The sequence below is a fragment of the Copadichromis virginalis genome, unplaced genomic scaffold, assembly GCF_057382275.1.
Source record: "Copadichromis virginalis isolate Kocher_CV1m ecotype Utaka unplaced genomic scaffold, C_Virginalis_male_GT1.1 unmapped_scaffold_1, whole genome shotgun sequence".
Classification (NCBI taxonomy): domain Eukaryota; kingdom Metazoa; phylum Chordata; class Actinopteri; order Cichliformes; family Cichlidae; genus Copadichromis; species Copadichromis virginalis.
In genome coordinates this window covers 9,403,273-9,416,823 of record NW_028188589.1, presented here as the reverse complement: position 1 = coordinate 9,416,823, position 13,551 = coordinate 9,403,273, and the positions used below count along the sequence as shown (strand labels likewise).

General features: G+C 42.7%; 1 protein-coding gene across 1 annotated transcript in view; it reads right to left on the bottom strand.

Moving 5' to 3' along the window:
• The window catches only part of LOC146679781 (protein NLRC3-like), a 320,608-nt gene extending 308,152 nt beyond the window's left edge, over positions 1–12,456 (bottom strand). The window contains exon 1 of the transcript XR_014918496.1: positions 12,402–12,456. The gene's annotated coding sequence lies outside the window, so the exon portion shown is untranslated. The remainder of the gene's footprint in view (positions 1–12,401) is intronic.
• Between the last annotated feature and the right edge of the window lie 1,095 nt (positions 12,457–13,551).

Here is a 13,551-nt window from a genome sequence, read left to right as displayed (position 1 = left end):
TTTTTCTTAATCTATCCCAGCTGCAAATAGGAACACAACAAATAAATAACTTTACCCACTTGGATCCTTATCATTCAAGATTGTGAAAAGATTCTCTACTCAGAGAATACTGGGGATTTTAGATGAGAGAGATGGAAGATGATGAAGGGGAAGAGTTTTCACAACTTGAGGCCTTTTGTCTTCACTGTATAGGACAGAGAAGACAGGAAGGGAGGGAGAAGTGAGGAGAATAACACACAGGAAATGGTCTTGGGCAGACTCAAACCAGGCCCTGGAGTCACGACTCTAACCTTCAATACATGGGTCACCTGCTCAGCCAGGTAAGCTACAGCAGTCAGCAGTGTGTGAGTTAATTTGAAGACAATGATGACTATAAGTCAGGTAAAAAAAAATACTATCATCAACCAACAAGGGGAAAACAGTAAGGTTGAATGGCCAAGCTTTGACCAAGGGTGGCTCACTCCTCGGTCTTCTTGCCCAAGGAGTGAACCACCCTGCATGGCTATCAATGTGGTGCAACCAAGGCCATCATACAGTACAGGCCATCCAAGCTGATTCTTAACTTTTACTCCCAGATACCACCTTAGAAATCATCTAGATTAGGATATGTTGGCTGTTCTAGATCCAATCACAACAAACAGAGCTGTTGTGTGTCCAAGGTGAACAGGAAGAATATATACATGCATAAAGTCAGAAGGTTTGCTTTAGTCTGTGCTGCAGTTTATCATCAAAGACAAACAGGCACCATGCTGCCAACAAATGGCATCAAGTCTGACTTTAGTTTACTTTTTTTTGTTCTTTTTTTAAATCAAGATTAAATTTTATAGCAACCACAGCAGAGATGACCAGGGAAGGTGTGCTTGAGGGGATATAGCTACAACAGCTGGTTTCAGACTGAAGATGAACTGAGGTGCTGCACCCAAGTCTGCAGGTTCAGGGAGGGACAAACATCTGCTGCAACCAGATTGGAGTGAGAGAAGAGAGCAGGCCAACAACAACAAAGAAACAACAAACACACTGTGGAAGACCGAAGCAGAGTTTAGTTTAAAGTGGAACTAAGGATGTTTCTCTGGCTGCCAGGATTCACTGAGTAATTCAAATGCTTTCTTTAATGCAGGACCCACCATGCATGTAAAAGCAAGTGTTTCACCAACATTTGTGACTAAAAATAGACCTGCAGTAGAAATGTATCTAGGAGCATGCATGTGAATATAAAGTATCACAACATCAGGCACATGCAGCCTAAGTGTTTAAACAAAGACTGATAACATAACAGCAGCAGTGATGATCAGAGTTTATGGTGAATCCAGCGTCTCCAGTTCACCAAGTTCTGGAGGCATCAAAGAGGTCACAGTTGTATTGGAGAAATCCCAAAACTTTAGGATACAAATTCATACAAAGACAGAAAACCTGGTGAAATAAATTACTGACACAGTTGGATGTTAAAAGTAAAGACATGAGTACAAATGTACTCACAGAGCTTTGTTGGAGGCTTTGACCACTGGCAGCAGCCTCAGAAGAGCCTCCTCTGAAGCAGAGTATTTCTTCAGGTCAAACACATCCAGATCTTTTTCTGATGACAGTAAGATGAAGACCAGAGCTGACCACTGAGCAGGGGACAGTTTATCTGTGGAGAGACTTCCTGATCTCAGGGACTGTTGGATCTCCTCCACTAGAGAACGATCATTCAGTTCATTCAGACAGTGGAACAGATTGATGCTTTTCTCTGCAGACAGATTCTCACTGAGCTTCTCCTTGATGTACTGGACTGTTTTCTTATTGTACTGTGAGCTACTTCCTGTCTGTGTCAGCAGACCTCGTAGGAGAGTCTGATTGGTCTGCAGTGAAAGACCCAGGAGGAAGCGGAGGAACAAGTCCAGGTGTCCATTTGGACTCTGTAAGGCCTTCTTCACAGCACTCTGGTAGAAGTGTTTCTCTGCAGATTCTCTTGTTTCAGACTTCTTGGAGGTTGTTTGTTGTTCTTCCAGCAGATTGAGTCCAGAGTTGATGAAGGTCAGATGGACATGAAGAGCAGCCAGAAACTCCTGAACACTCAGATGGATGAAGCAGAACACCTTGTCCTGGTACAGTCCTCTCTCCTCTTTAAAGATCTGTGTGAACACTCCTGAGTACACTGAGGCTGCTCTGATATCGATGCCACACTCTGTCAGGTCTGATTCATAGAAGATCAGGTTTCCTTTCTGCAGCTGATCAAAAGCCAGTTTTCCCAGAGACTCCATCATCTTCGTGCTCTCTGGACTCCAGTGTGGATCTGTCTCAGCTCCTCCATCATACTTGACCTTCTTCACTTTGGCCTGAACCACCAGGAAGTGGATGTACATCTCAGTCAGGGTCTTGGGTAGCTGTCCTCCCTCTCTGGTTTCCAGCACATCCTCCAGAACTGTAGCAGTGATCCAGCAGAAGACTGGGATGTGGCACATGATGTGGAGGCTTCGTGATGTCTTTATGTGGGAGATGATCCTGCTGGCCTGCTCCTCATCTCTGAATCTCTTCCTGAAGTACTCCTCCTTCTGTGGGTCAGTGAACCCTCTGACCTCTGTAACCATGCCAACACAGTCAGGAGGGATCTGATTGGCTGCTGCAGGTCGTGTGGTTATCCAGAGGCGAGCAGAGGGAAGCAGTTTCCCCCTAATGAGGTTTATCAGCAGCACATCCACTGAGGTGGACTTTCTAGGGTCAGTTAGGATTGTAGTTTTGTGGAAGTCCAGAGGAAGTCGACACTCATCCAGACCATCAAAGATGAACACAACCTGGAAGTCTTCAAAGCTGCAGATTCCTGCTTCTTTGGTTTCAGTAAATAAGTGATGAACAAGTCCCACCAAGCTGAACTTTTCCTCTTTCAGCACATTCAGCTCTCTGAAAGTGAATGGAAATATGAACTGGATGTCCTGGTTGGCTTTGTCTTCAGCCCAGTCCAGGCTGTATTTCTGTGTTAAGACTGTTTTCCCAATGCCAGCCACTCCCTTTGTCAGCACTGTTCTGATTGGTTCATCTCTTCCAGGTGAGGCTTTAAAGATGTCTTCTTGTCTGATTGTTGTTTCTGGTCTGTCTGGTTTCCTGGATGCTGTTTCAATCTGTCTGACCTCATGTTCCTCATTGACCTCTGCAGTCCCTCCCTCTGTGATGTAGAGCTCTGTGTAGATCTGATTCAGGAGGGTTGGGTTTCCTGCTTTAGCGATGCCCTCAAACACACACTGGAACTTCTTCTTCAGGGTGGATTTAAGGTTACGATGACAAACTGCAGCTTGAAGTTCTGAATGAGAAGAAAAATAAACACTCAATTCAAAAAATAACTAATCTTTAAAACATGTTGCTCCATCTTCCATCTCTGGAAAATGTTCATTTATCCAGCAGCTTAAATCTTTAGATAAATCCTCTTACTGCTCTGCAGACGGTCAGCCAGCTCCTCCTGCTTCATTCTCCTCAGGAAGTCCACTGTGATCTTCACAAATGCCTCTCTGCTGCTGCTCCTCTGACTCTCTAAGCATTCTGGGTAATCTGGACTCAGAACTTTCTGGATCTTCTTCAGCTCGTTCTTCACAAAAGTGATGATGTTGTCCTCCAGCAGCTGGAACAGAATATTTATGAATGAGCCAATCAGACTGAAATCATGGAGCCAAACATCAGATCCATGTTGGACACACTGACGATCCACTGGTCTACAAAGAGCAGCATGGAGATGACTGTGAACAGAACAGATGTAACAGTAGTTGTTGTACATGTACAGACCATAAATATGGAGTCCAGCTGTGTTTGATGCTGCTGGGCAGACTGACCACTGGGAACCTCTGAGCTCTGCTGGTCCACTCTGTGGAGGAACCATGAAGGATTAGATCAACACAGGATAAAGTTCCAGGAGTTTCTGCTCAAATAACTTCATCTGAATCAAGTCTGTCAAGTTTTAAACTCTCAGAGTGTGAACATATCAGTAATTTTCAGTCTGTTTTCATGGACGTCCTTTCAGTGGTGATGTCAGGGATGATTTTGAAGAAGCTCATCAAACTGAACCATCAGCAGATCACTGCTCCAAAACCAGAACATGATCCGAGTCTCCCTCCACCACCAGAACACCAGCTTTACTAACGTGGTAGATCAGTGTAGTACAGATCAATAACTGATGAGTCATTTGATCAAAATCACTGAGTGCTTCACGTCTGACCCTCTGATGCTTCTGTAGACATTTTGCATATTTAATGAATGTCTGACAGTTTTACATTCATTCTATGAACACAGTGGAAATGTTGTGTTATAGTCTCCATGTTGTTTCCAGCATCATAAATTCTTAAGTTCAGAAAATTAGATTCTTTCTTCACAGCTGAAAAACAACAACATTTATTCTCTATTGAAATCTGCATCGTCCACTCCAAAGGTCACAATCTGAAGGTAACATCTGGTTTTGTTCCCTGTGGTTAACTCTGAGCATCAGTATGGTGGGATTTATCCACTACATCCACACCACTGTGGTTCAGTGTTGTCCTGATGGAGTAACAGCAGCCAGTATGATCCAGGCTTTAGCTGCTGGGTCTCTGTGTGACCTCTCAGACTGTTTAACAGATCAGACACAAAGAGAATCAGAGCAGCTCTGTTCTTTAAAGACAAACATGAACCCACTCAGGTCACACTTTCCCCACAGATATGAGCATCACTGTCCTCAAACAGCAAATGACCAAGTCGAACATTTGGATCTTTTCTCTTTCATTGTTTTCTTTTTAATGAATCTTTGTAACAATCTGAGGATGTTTCAGGTCATATTTATCCAGGAAACACAAACATGTAAAGGAGTCATCACAGCTCTCTGACCTCGTTGCTCCAGGTTCACCACTGAAGTTTGGATTTTCTTCTTTGGACCGGTCACTCCTCACAGACGGACAGCTGGAGCCTGCAGACTGTGACCTCTGACCTCTGCAGACACAAACATGATTGAAGCAGCTGTGATCACACAGACTGCAGATAATGCAGCTGTTTCCTGTCAGTAACATCCTCTTAGATTAGAGTTCAGCTTTTTACAGGAAAACTGGACAAAACTGATTTTTGTTACAAACTCATTTTCATTTCCTCTCAGCTCACAAACACAGTCAGACAATCAACCAGAGTCAACACTGATTATAATGTCAGTGCAGAATTATTTCTGTTACTCAGTGAGTTCAGCTCTCTGACCTCGTTGCTCCAGGTTCACCACTGAATTTTGGATTATAACCTTTGGACCGGTCACTCCTCAGAGACGGACAGCTGGACCCTGCAGACTCTGCTCTGTCCTCCTCTTCCTCCATCATCATCTTCAGTCAGTCTGAGAGGTAAACCACAAACACTCAGTGAGTTCACATTAACAGGAGTAACTGAGTTACAGTTGCTGACCTCTGACCTGTCATGTGACCTAGAAACCAGGTCAATATGTCTGTAGGTTCAGTCATCCAGGTCATGTGATCTAAGGAGCTTGGAGAGAAAAGAGACGTCTTTAAGTTTCTGTTGTGAATTTTAGCACTACGGTTAGCATTTACAGGATATTGTTTTGTAGTGATATTATACAGGAAAACTGTTACTCAATAAGGCCCATTTACTAGTTGTCTTTCTCTGTAACCCTACGGGCAACTTCCTTTGGCCTGCTGGTTTGGAAAATCCAACAGTTCATCTATATGTAAACAAGGCACTTAAACTGGGACAGTGCATTCCTTGAGTGCATTCCTCAGTGAAGCCTGCTAAAGAACACACACAATTGATTATGTGCCTCTAGGTATATATTGTTAAACATTTCCTAATGCAAATAACTACATGTAGTATTCTACCATGTGCAAACTTATATCACTAAAGGATTCTAAATGTTTAGTGTTTAATGGACTTGTCAAAAGTATGTTGAGATTATAGAAGGCCCCCTTTTCAGAGCTAGGGGGGGAAAACACCAACAAATCACTCTTTTACCTTGCTCAAAATGTTTATGTGAAGACCATCTGGTTTTTGTGTTAGAACTCAGGATGTAGGAGATTTATTGATCTTGTGAGTGCTTTTTTATTGCCCTTGCTGAACAAAGGATTTTAACTGTCAGGACGCCACCCCACCCAGTGGGCAGGGTCTGAACTGAAACTTGTTGTCTGCCTATAAAACTATTGCACAGAGAATAAACTTTGAGTCAGTTTGGAATGACACCTAGAACAGTCTCCGCGTCTTCTTGTTCTTCCAAACTGCTCCCGGTACTCCGGCCGGTACCGTGATTAACCGTTGATCATGCATGAGAATATTTAAATTTTGTTATATGTTAAAGGATGAACTCTGCTTATTGGTGCCCACGCCTTAGGAGGAAACTCGATCTACGGATGACGGAGATTTCCTTCAATTTGGTGTCAGAAGTGGGATCAGGCTGACAAAGGTAAATACACGTCTTTCATATTTATATGAGACTGATTATACCTTTCTCAGTGATTGATCCATAAAAAAAACGGGATATGCCGACGAAGTTTCCTTAGTGGCCCAAGAGATTTGGGATACACTGACGATCTTCCTTGGTCCCCATAAAAAAACGGGATATGCTGACGAAGTTTCCTTAGTGGCCCAGACGGGATACACTGACGATTTTCCTTAGCCCCCGCGAATAAAGTAAATTAAAAGCAGAAAGACACAGGAAGTTGCCTGTTGTTTTACGAGAAGTTGCTCGTTAAGTGAGAAGTTGCTCACTCAGAGAAAGCTAGCAAATAATTAAATTAACCTCAGATGTGCCATCTTTCAAGTGTGTAAACTCTACGTAGAAGAAAAAATGAGTGTGAATGTGTCTGACGTCACGGTGTTTTTGTGCGCTGTGTAAAAATAATTGTTTTGATTGTGAGAGCTGTGATACTGCAGATCACCAGCTATTAAAAAAAATATATATACAAACAAAAAGAGAGAGAGAGAGAGATGTGTGTTGATTAAGCAGTGATGATAATAATGAACATGTCTTTAGTTTGTCACTTTCAGGTGAAAAGCAGACCCGAATCAATTTTCCACATGCAGCGGTCGGACGAAAAAATTTAAACAATAGTTGTTAAACAATAGTTTAATAATTGGAAACGTTCAAGCCAAGTTTCTGGCTGACTTATTTATAGCACGATCTGTCTCAAAACTCTCACTCTTACCTGAAGAAAACCTGATCAGCAGTGGCAGTATCGGATCAGAGGCTGCAGAAGCAACCTAACAAAGCACCAGAGAAGAAGAAAAGCAAACCCATCTTCCTATCTGATTGGATGAATTCCACGGAGGGGCGAGCAAGATGGCGACGTGAAGAGGAGTTTTTGTTCGAGCTCTTAGAACGAGACATTTATTTGACGTCTTTCTGGCTTTCGGGACTTCTTTTGGAGATCAGCGCGCTAAGCTTGCTGGATCTGAGGCCAGGTTCGGCGGCGGCAGCATGTCAACATGTTCAGAAAGGACTGAGTGACTCGGCAAGCCACATGCGGCTAGCATGCTGGCTAGCGACCATAGCTACATAAAAGAAATGGACCCTTAATGATGCGCTCAACGTGTCGGTGTGGTCGGAAAAGCTCCATCATAAACACGCCCTGTGCAGAGGTCCAAGCCGAAGAAGGTCGGCCCCAGCGTGGGCGAGCTGATTGTGAAAGCCGTGGCCGCTTGGAAAGGAGCGCAACGGCGTGTCCGCGGCCGCTCTCAAGCAGGCTCTGGCTGCCGCAGGCTACGATGTGGAAAAGAACAAAGCCCGTGTCAAGATCGCCATCAAGAGCCTGGTGGCGAAGGGCACTCTGGTGCAGACCAAGGGCACCGGGGCCTCCGGATCTTTCAAGATGAACAAGGCTACTGAGACCAAAGCCAAGACGCCCGCCGCGGCCAAAGCCAAGAAACCGGCAGGACCTGCTAGAAGTCGCCCAAGAAGGCAGCAGCAGCAGCACTTCAAAGTCAATCGCATCAGAGGACAATAGAATGAGAGTGGTGAGAACACAAATTTTGTTATTAAATGTGGGAAATCAAAATTTGGGTTAGCAAACCTGGGGAAAAGAAAACTGACTGCTTAAGTGGAAAATTGAGACGGAGTTTTAAACACTGCGAAAATAGAAACATATACAAAATCACACAAAAACAGAACATGCATTAACCATACTAACACTCCAAACACAAGAGAGCTCATGAAGATTAGACAACATTTTCAGTGTGTGAGTCTGTTTATCATCTTGTCCAAGTCACCTCGTGTGATGCAAAGACCAGTGAAACTCATAGCACATTACATGCTCTGCTGGATATGCAGCTCCACAGACATGCAATGAAAATTAGCTTGTTATCTTTCATCAGTGTTAAAATAGTGTCAATTTAGCAGACACTTGTTATCAAAACCGAATTTATCCTAAAAAAAAAAAAAAGTAAATTGACTCTCTAGGTTGCAGGACAGCAATTTAACTTTTGTGAAAAAAAAAAAAAATCCTGGTTTGATAAATCAGTGATCAGGCAATAAATTTAGTGTTAAAATGGTGAATTGGGAGAAGCTTCCTGCTTGATTGATGCAGCAAGTAATTTACTGTATGAGGGAAATTGTCTTTTGTGATAATATTTTGAACATGCTTTCCTGTTGTCCTGTCAACTTAGTGGGTTAATAGCTGATATGCAAATTAGTTGATTGGTTTTAGATTAATGAAAGGTGACTGAATTCTAGCACGAGTGAATGAGATGTGTTGGAGTTTGTGTGTTAAGTGGAAACTCCAAAACACTGAGTTTCCTGTTTTGATGTGCGAGTGAATTCTGTATCTAGATACACAACTTTGAATACGTCAGAACAAACTTTTTTGTGAAAATTGAATAAAATAGATCTGTGACCTAAATGAGTGAAGAGCACGGACCTGGTGATTAAAATCATAGCTAATATGACATTAGGATTATGTTGTGGGTTGTGCAGCTGATGGTTGGTTTGGAGTGAATCTAGCTGATGATTCTTTTCCTGTTGTGAAGTTGATGAGGAGTTTGTGTCATGACTTAAAGGCCTTTTTATTTTGATACTTTTACAGTGCACTGAAAGTTTTGTTTGATAATCTGTTATTTTTCATTTTTATCTTTTGAACAGGCACTGATTTTGTTTGTCTATTTCTTTTCTTTAAGCAGATCTGCACGTCAGGAATTAAAAATGCTACACGTCGTCGAGAAAATTGTGTCAAGTGAGTTTTCTCCACATTAAATTGGGCTCTGGAGAAGGCCACTTATTATAAGTGTCCCAGCCTAAAACCGGATTCAGCGATGTAATCCTATCTAAAGTTGTTCTTTTTCTTTTTTTGAAATGACGTCATTTTGCTGGAAGTGGAAACTAAAATGCGACGACAGGTTCCACTATCAGCAAACAAAGAAACAAAGAATGAATGAGTGAATGAATGAATGGAAATAAAATAAAAACAAACTGACTGACCGACTGGTAAAAGCTGACAAGACTTGATCACGACTCAAAGTTAATCTCCACCTAGACAGGACAAAGGGTGGATGAATCTATATGTGTTTTTTGTTACAGGAGCAGTAAGATGACAGCAACATTCGAGGGTGCATGATGATTTAACCTGTGAAATGCCACTTTCTGTGTCTGTGCATTTACCAAGGGTGCTATTCCCTACCTTTTGTTGCTCACAGAAGTCACTGTGAGAAAGTGTGTACACACTGCGCAGCGCTAACATTTGCATTACAGTTCTTCATGTGGTTTGATCACATGATTTATACCAGGACAACTGGTTGATGTTTTCCTGCTACAGGATTTTTGGGTTTATGTGTGAGGAAAACTGTGTTTACAGGTTATGAGTGGTGATGCTGTTACATTGTGTTTTGGGAAAATGTGACGGTTACTTTGATGATATGAATAACATATTTTCCACAGCAATGGATGGTTGATTTTATGGTGTTTTTATGGCACCTCTGGAACCTGTTGACCTGTGTCTGACCTCCGTCTGACCACAGTCAATGTGTATTGCTTATGTTTGTTTCTTTGAGAATGCTGTGGAAGATTCGGCACAAGCGGACAAGTGACATGAGTAAAACAAATAAGAGATTACATTAATGTTAACTGAGCACATGGGATGATCCATGTTTGAGGCGAATTATGGTAATGATAGTGATTTAATGATTTGAAAAAACCTGCACATGACACTTGTCTTGCCCGTGCTGAATGCTTATTACTTTTTTGATATAATTGTTTATACGTGTGAAGTTCGATTTTATTTCCAGATCTTGTTTTCCAGGCCATGATGGCCACCAGTATGCAGGCTCCTGGTGGAGCCAGTTTTTAAGACAGGGATCCAGGTTTGGTGAGTTGACGCATGGTTGCCCATGCGTCAAGAGGTGGGGTCCAGAATTAACATTAAACAACATTAAACAATGTTTTACTATTATTGTTGCAGTGATTTGTGTGATTAGCTGTTTATTTACAGGTATTAAACCTATGCAAGTGGTGCATCCAGGTTCAGATGAGGCTTTGATGGCCTATAAGTGAGAGGAATGTTAGGTTTTGTACTGTTTATTGTCATTTATGCTTAGCTTAGAAATATCTATATATGCTTAGGGTTTATAATTAGTTGTAGATTGGTAAAGGTTTGATCCTTGATAGTCTGCAAACTTTGTGTGTATTAGAGAGCACTCTGGAGCATGAGGGAGTTCGTGCCTTGTTTTATTGTTTTATGGTAGGACGTAAGTGCTATTTGCTTAGGCGAACTCTTGGCAGGTTTGGGGAAGTTATTTATGGGGTCACACTCTGACCACACACACACACACACACACACACACACACACACACACACACACACACACACACACACACACAAAGATCCAGAGGGGAACAGCGTTACTGAAGGCGATTGTCGTTTGTTGTTTACAATTGTTAATTGTTGTTTACAATTTGGTAGAAACACTGAATAATAACTATCAGAAAGTTTGTCTCTCTCAGCCTCTCCCCTCCAAAAGTGGAGACCAGGGGACGCAGTGTTGGTGAAGTCGCTAAAACCAAGGAAACTCGGGGAGGCCGCGCGTTTTCCAGCCCCCAGACTGTACTGGCAGTGACGAAGAACCAGCATCCTCACAGACGGACAACCTCAGTGGATTCATGCCAGCTGGGTTAAGACCAGCCCAACTCGATCTACGGATGACGGAGATTTCCTTCAGTTTCTGGAAGACGTTTCATCAGAGAAGCTTCTTCAGCTCTAAAACCAAACGGTGGAGAGTCCCAGATATTTAAACCTGAGAGGGAAAGAAAGCATGTCGCTGACCCACCACTGATGTTATTTCAAGGAGGAAACTGAGAGCCTTTTCACCAGGAGCACAAACATCAGCTCCAGCAATGATCCACTGATGTGTTTTTATTCCATGTATGAATGTTGTTATTGACAGAGATGACGTTTGTGTGTCAGTGATGCAGTGACTGTTGTTGTTACCTGTACAGGCTGGTTAGACTCTATGAAACAGATCATACAGATCTCTGCATGTTAGAAGAGACTATTAAAGGTCATGAATGAGACAAAGGCAGGGAGGCGTCCTTTACAGCTAAACAGCAGAGTGAGAGAACAGCCAGCACCTCTACATTTATCACATTATACAGCACATGTATGATACTGACAGGGATGAGAAGAATTTAGTGATTCTGATCCCATCATTGATATTACTTATTGATTCTCAGTAGCTCTGCTCTGACAGTCACCACCATCACTGAGCAGCATATCAAAGACATTTGTGCACATTAACTGCATGTTGTGGCTCAAATGTTTGTGCATGTTGGAGGCATTTCCTCTTTGTTGTGATCAGTGTTGGTCATTACTCAAAACAGTCATTATTACACATATTACACAAAACACTTTAATTAAAAGTAATGGAGTACATTACTTCATTACTCCTCATAACATTACTTTGATGTTACTGTGTAAAATGCTCATTTTATCACGGTGCTGGTCTGGGGTCAGTGTTTACTCAGCTTTAACGTCACTCTGGGTTCTTGGCTAGCCTAGCTTTAGCTTAGTGTTAGCATGCTGTGTGCTAGCTTAGCGTCAGAGCTCTGCAGGTGTCTCCTGTGTAAATATTAATCACAGTGACAGTAAAGGAGGTAAAGGGCTGTGACGTCATCACGTACGCTGCGTCCTCTGTGGGCTCTGAGTGAACTCAAAGTACAAACTACAAGTACACAAACGCGAACGTAGCTCAGAGTGGCGGACACACTCGGCTTCGTTGGTCCAGCTGTGAGTCCGTTACCGTGAACTATGGAGCGGCAGATTTGTGCTGAACTAAGCTGCACACAGCTGATGTTAGCCAGGAAACATTACACACTGACTTTAATGGAGAGACCGGAAATACAAACACACACAGTTTGTTGTGTGAAGAAATCAAACACGAGCTGAACAAACAGTAAAGTTCCTAAAGACAAACTGTTAAAGGAGGAAACAAAGCAAACTTACAGTTTCTTCACACACCAACAACAAGCTCCACTCCACACCTGGACACTAAACACGGACACACAGGTGAGCTGCTTCCTGGAAGGAGGCGGGACTCCACCTGAAACTCAGCACAGGTGGGAGGGGCTCAGCTCTGTGTGTGCTGATGTGTTAACTTTAAAAATATGCCGTCTGACTGCTCAGACTGAGTCAGAGTAAAGTTCACATGCTGACGTGTGGAGACATGAAACCTTGTTGTAGCTGCAGGTGTGAACACACTGATCCCAGATCAGCTCTGCTGTATTTGTAACATGAACATTTCTGCTGCAAAGCTTCAAATGTTCAGCATGTTTCTCTGTTTCCAGTCTATAGATCCAGTCACACTTTCTACCTTCACCTGTGCAGTAAAGACTGAGAGCAGAGCTGAAACCAAGCGTCCAATCAGTGAGCAGCATCAACACCTGAGCTTCATTCAGACTCTGTTATTGAAGATGTTGTTGGTACAAAGTTCATCTGCTGCTCACATGAATCCATGAAAGATTTATTTCACTGAATGTTTCTTCAAAGCTCATTTCAACCTGTTGAAGTCATGAATGAAAGTGCAGACTGAGAGTGGATCACATGATGTTTGAGGTGTGTCATGTGACATGTTCAGTATTGTCACACATGTCTAGATTGTCCCTGATATCATAACTGCTCAAACACTGATGATTATATTTGAAGAATTATTCCTGATGGCAGCAAAGTTTGAATGGAGCTCTCTGTCTGTGCTGATTTGTCGCCCTCTGGAGGTCAAAGCACAAACTGCATGATGTCACTGTAACCACCACAGTGACAAGAAGTGTTTTTATGACTGAAACACTGAAATAATGCTAACGGCTGTCGTTAGGCTCACTGACAGCAGTGCTGATGTGTTCATGTCAAACACTGGCTCAGGTCAGACTCCTTCATCCTTCTCCAGCGTGAGGCCGCCCTCAGACCCACTGAAGCTCTGACCTTTGACCTCCTGACCCTAACCATTTTAGTCTTGTTGCATCTGCAAATCCATCCAAACTGTAGCCGAGCAAAAGAAGCTGGAAGCTGTTCTATGAATGATGTTGTTGAAGGAGCTTGGAAAGAAAAGCGTCTGGACTTCTTTAAGTTGCTTGAAGACATTTCACCTTCATCCGAGAAG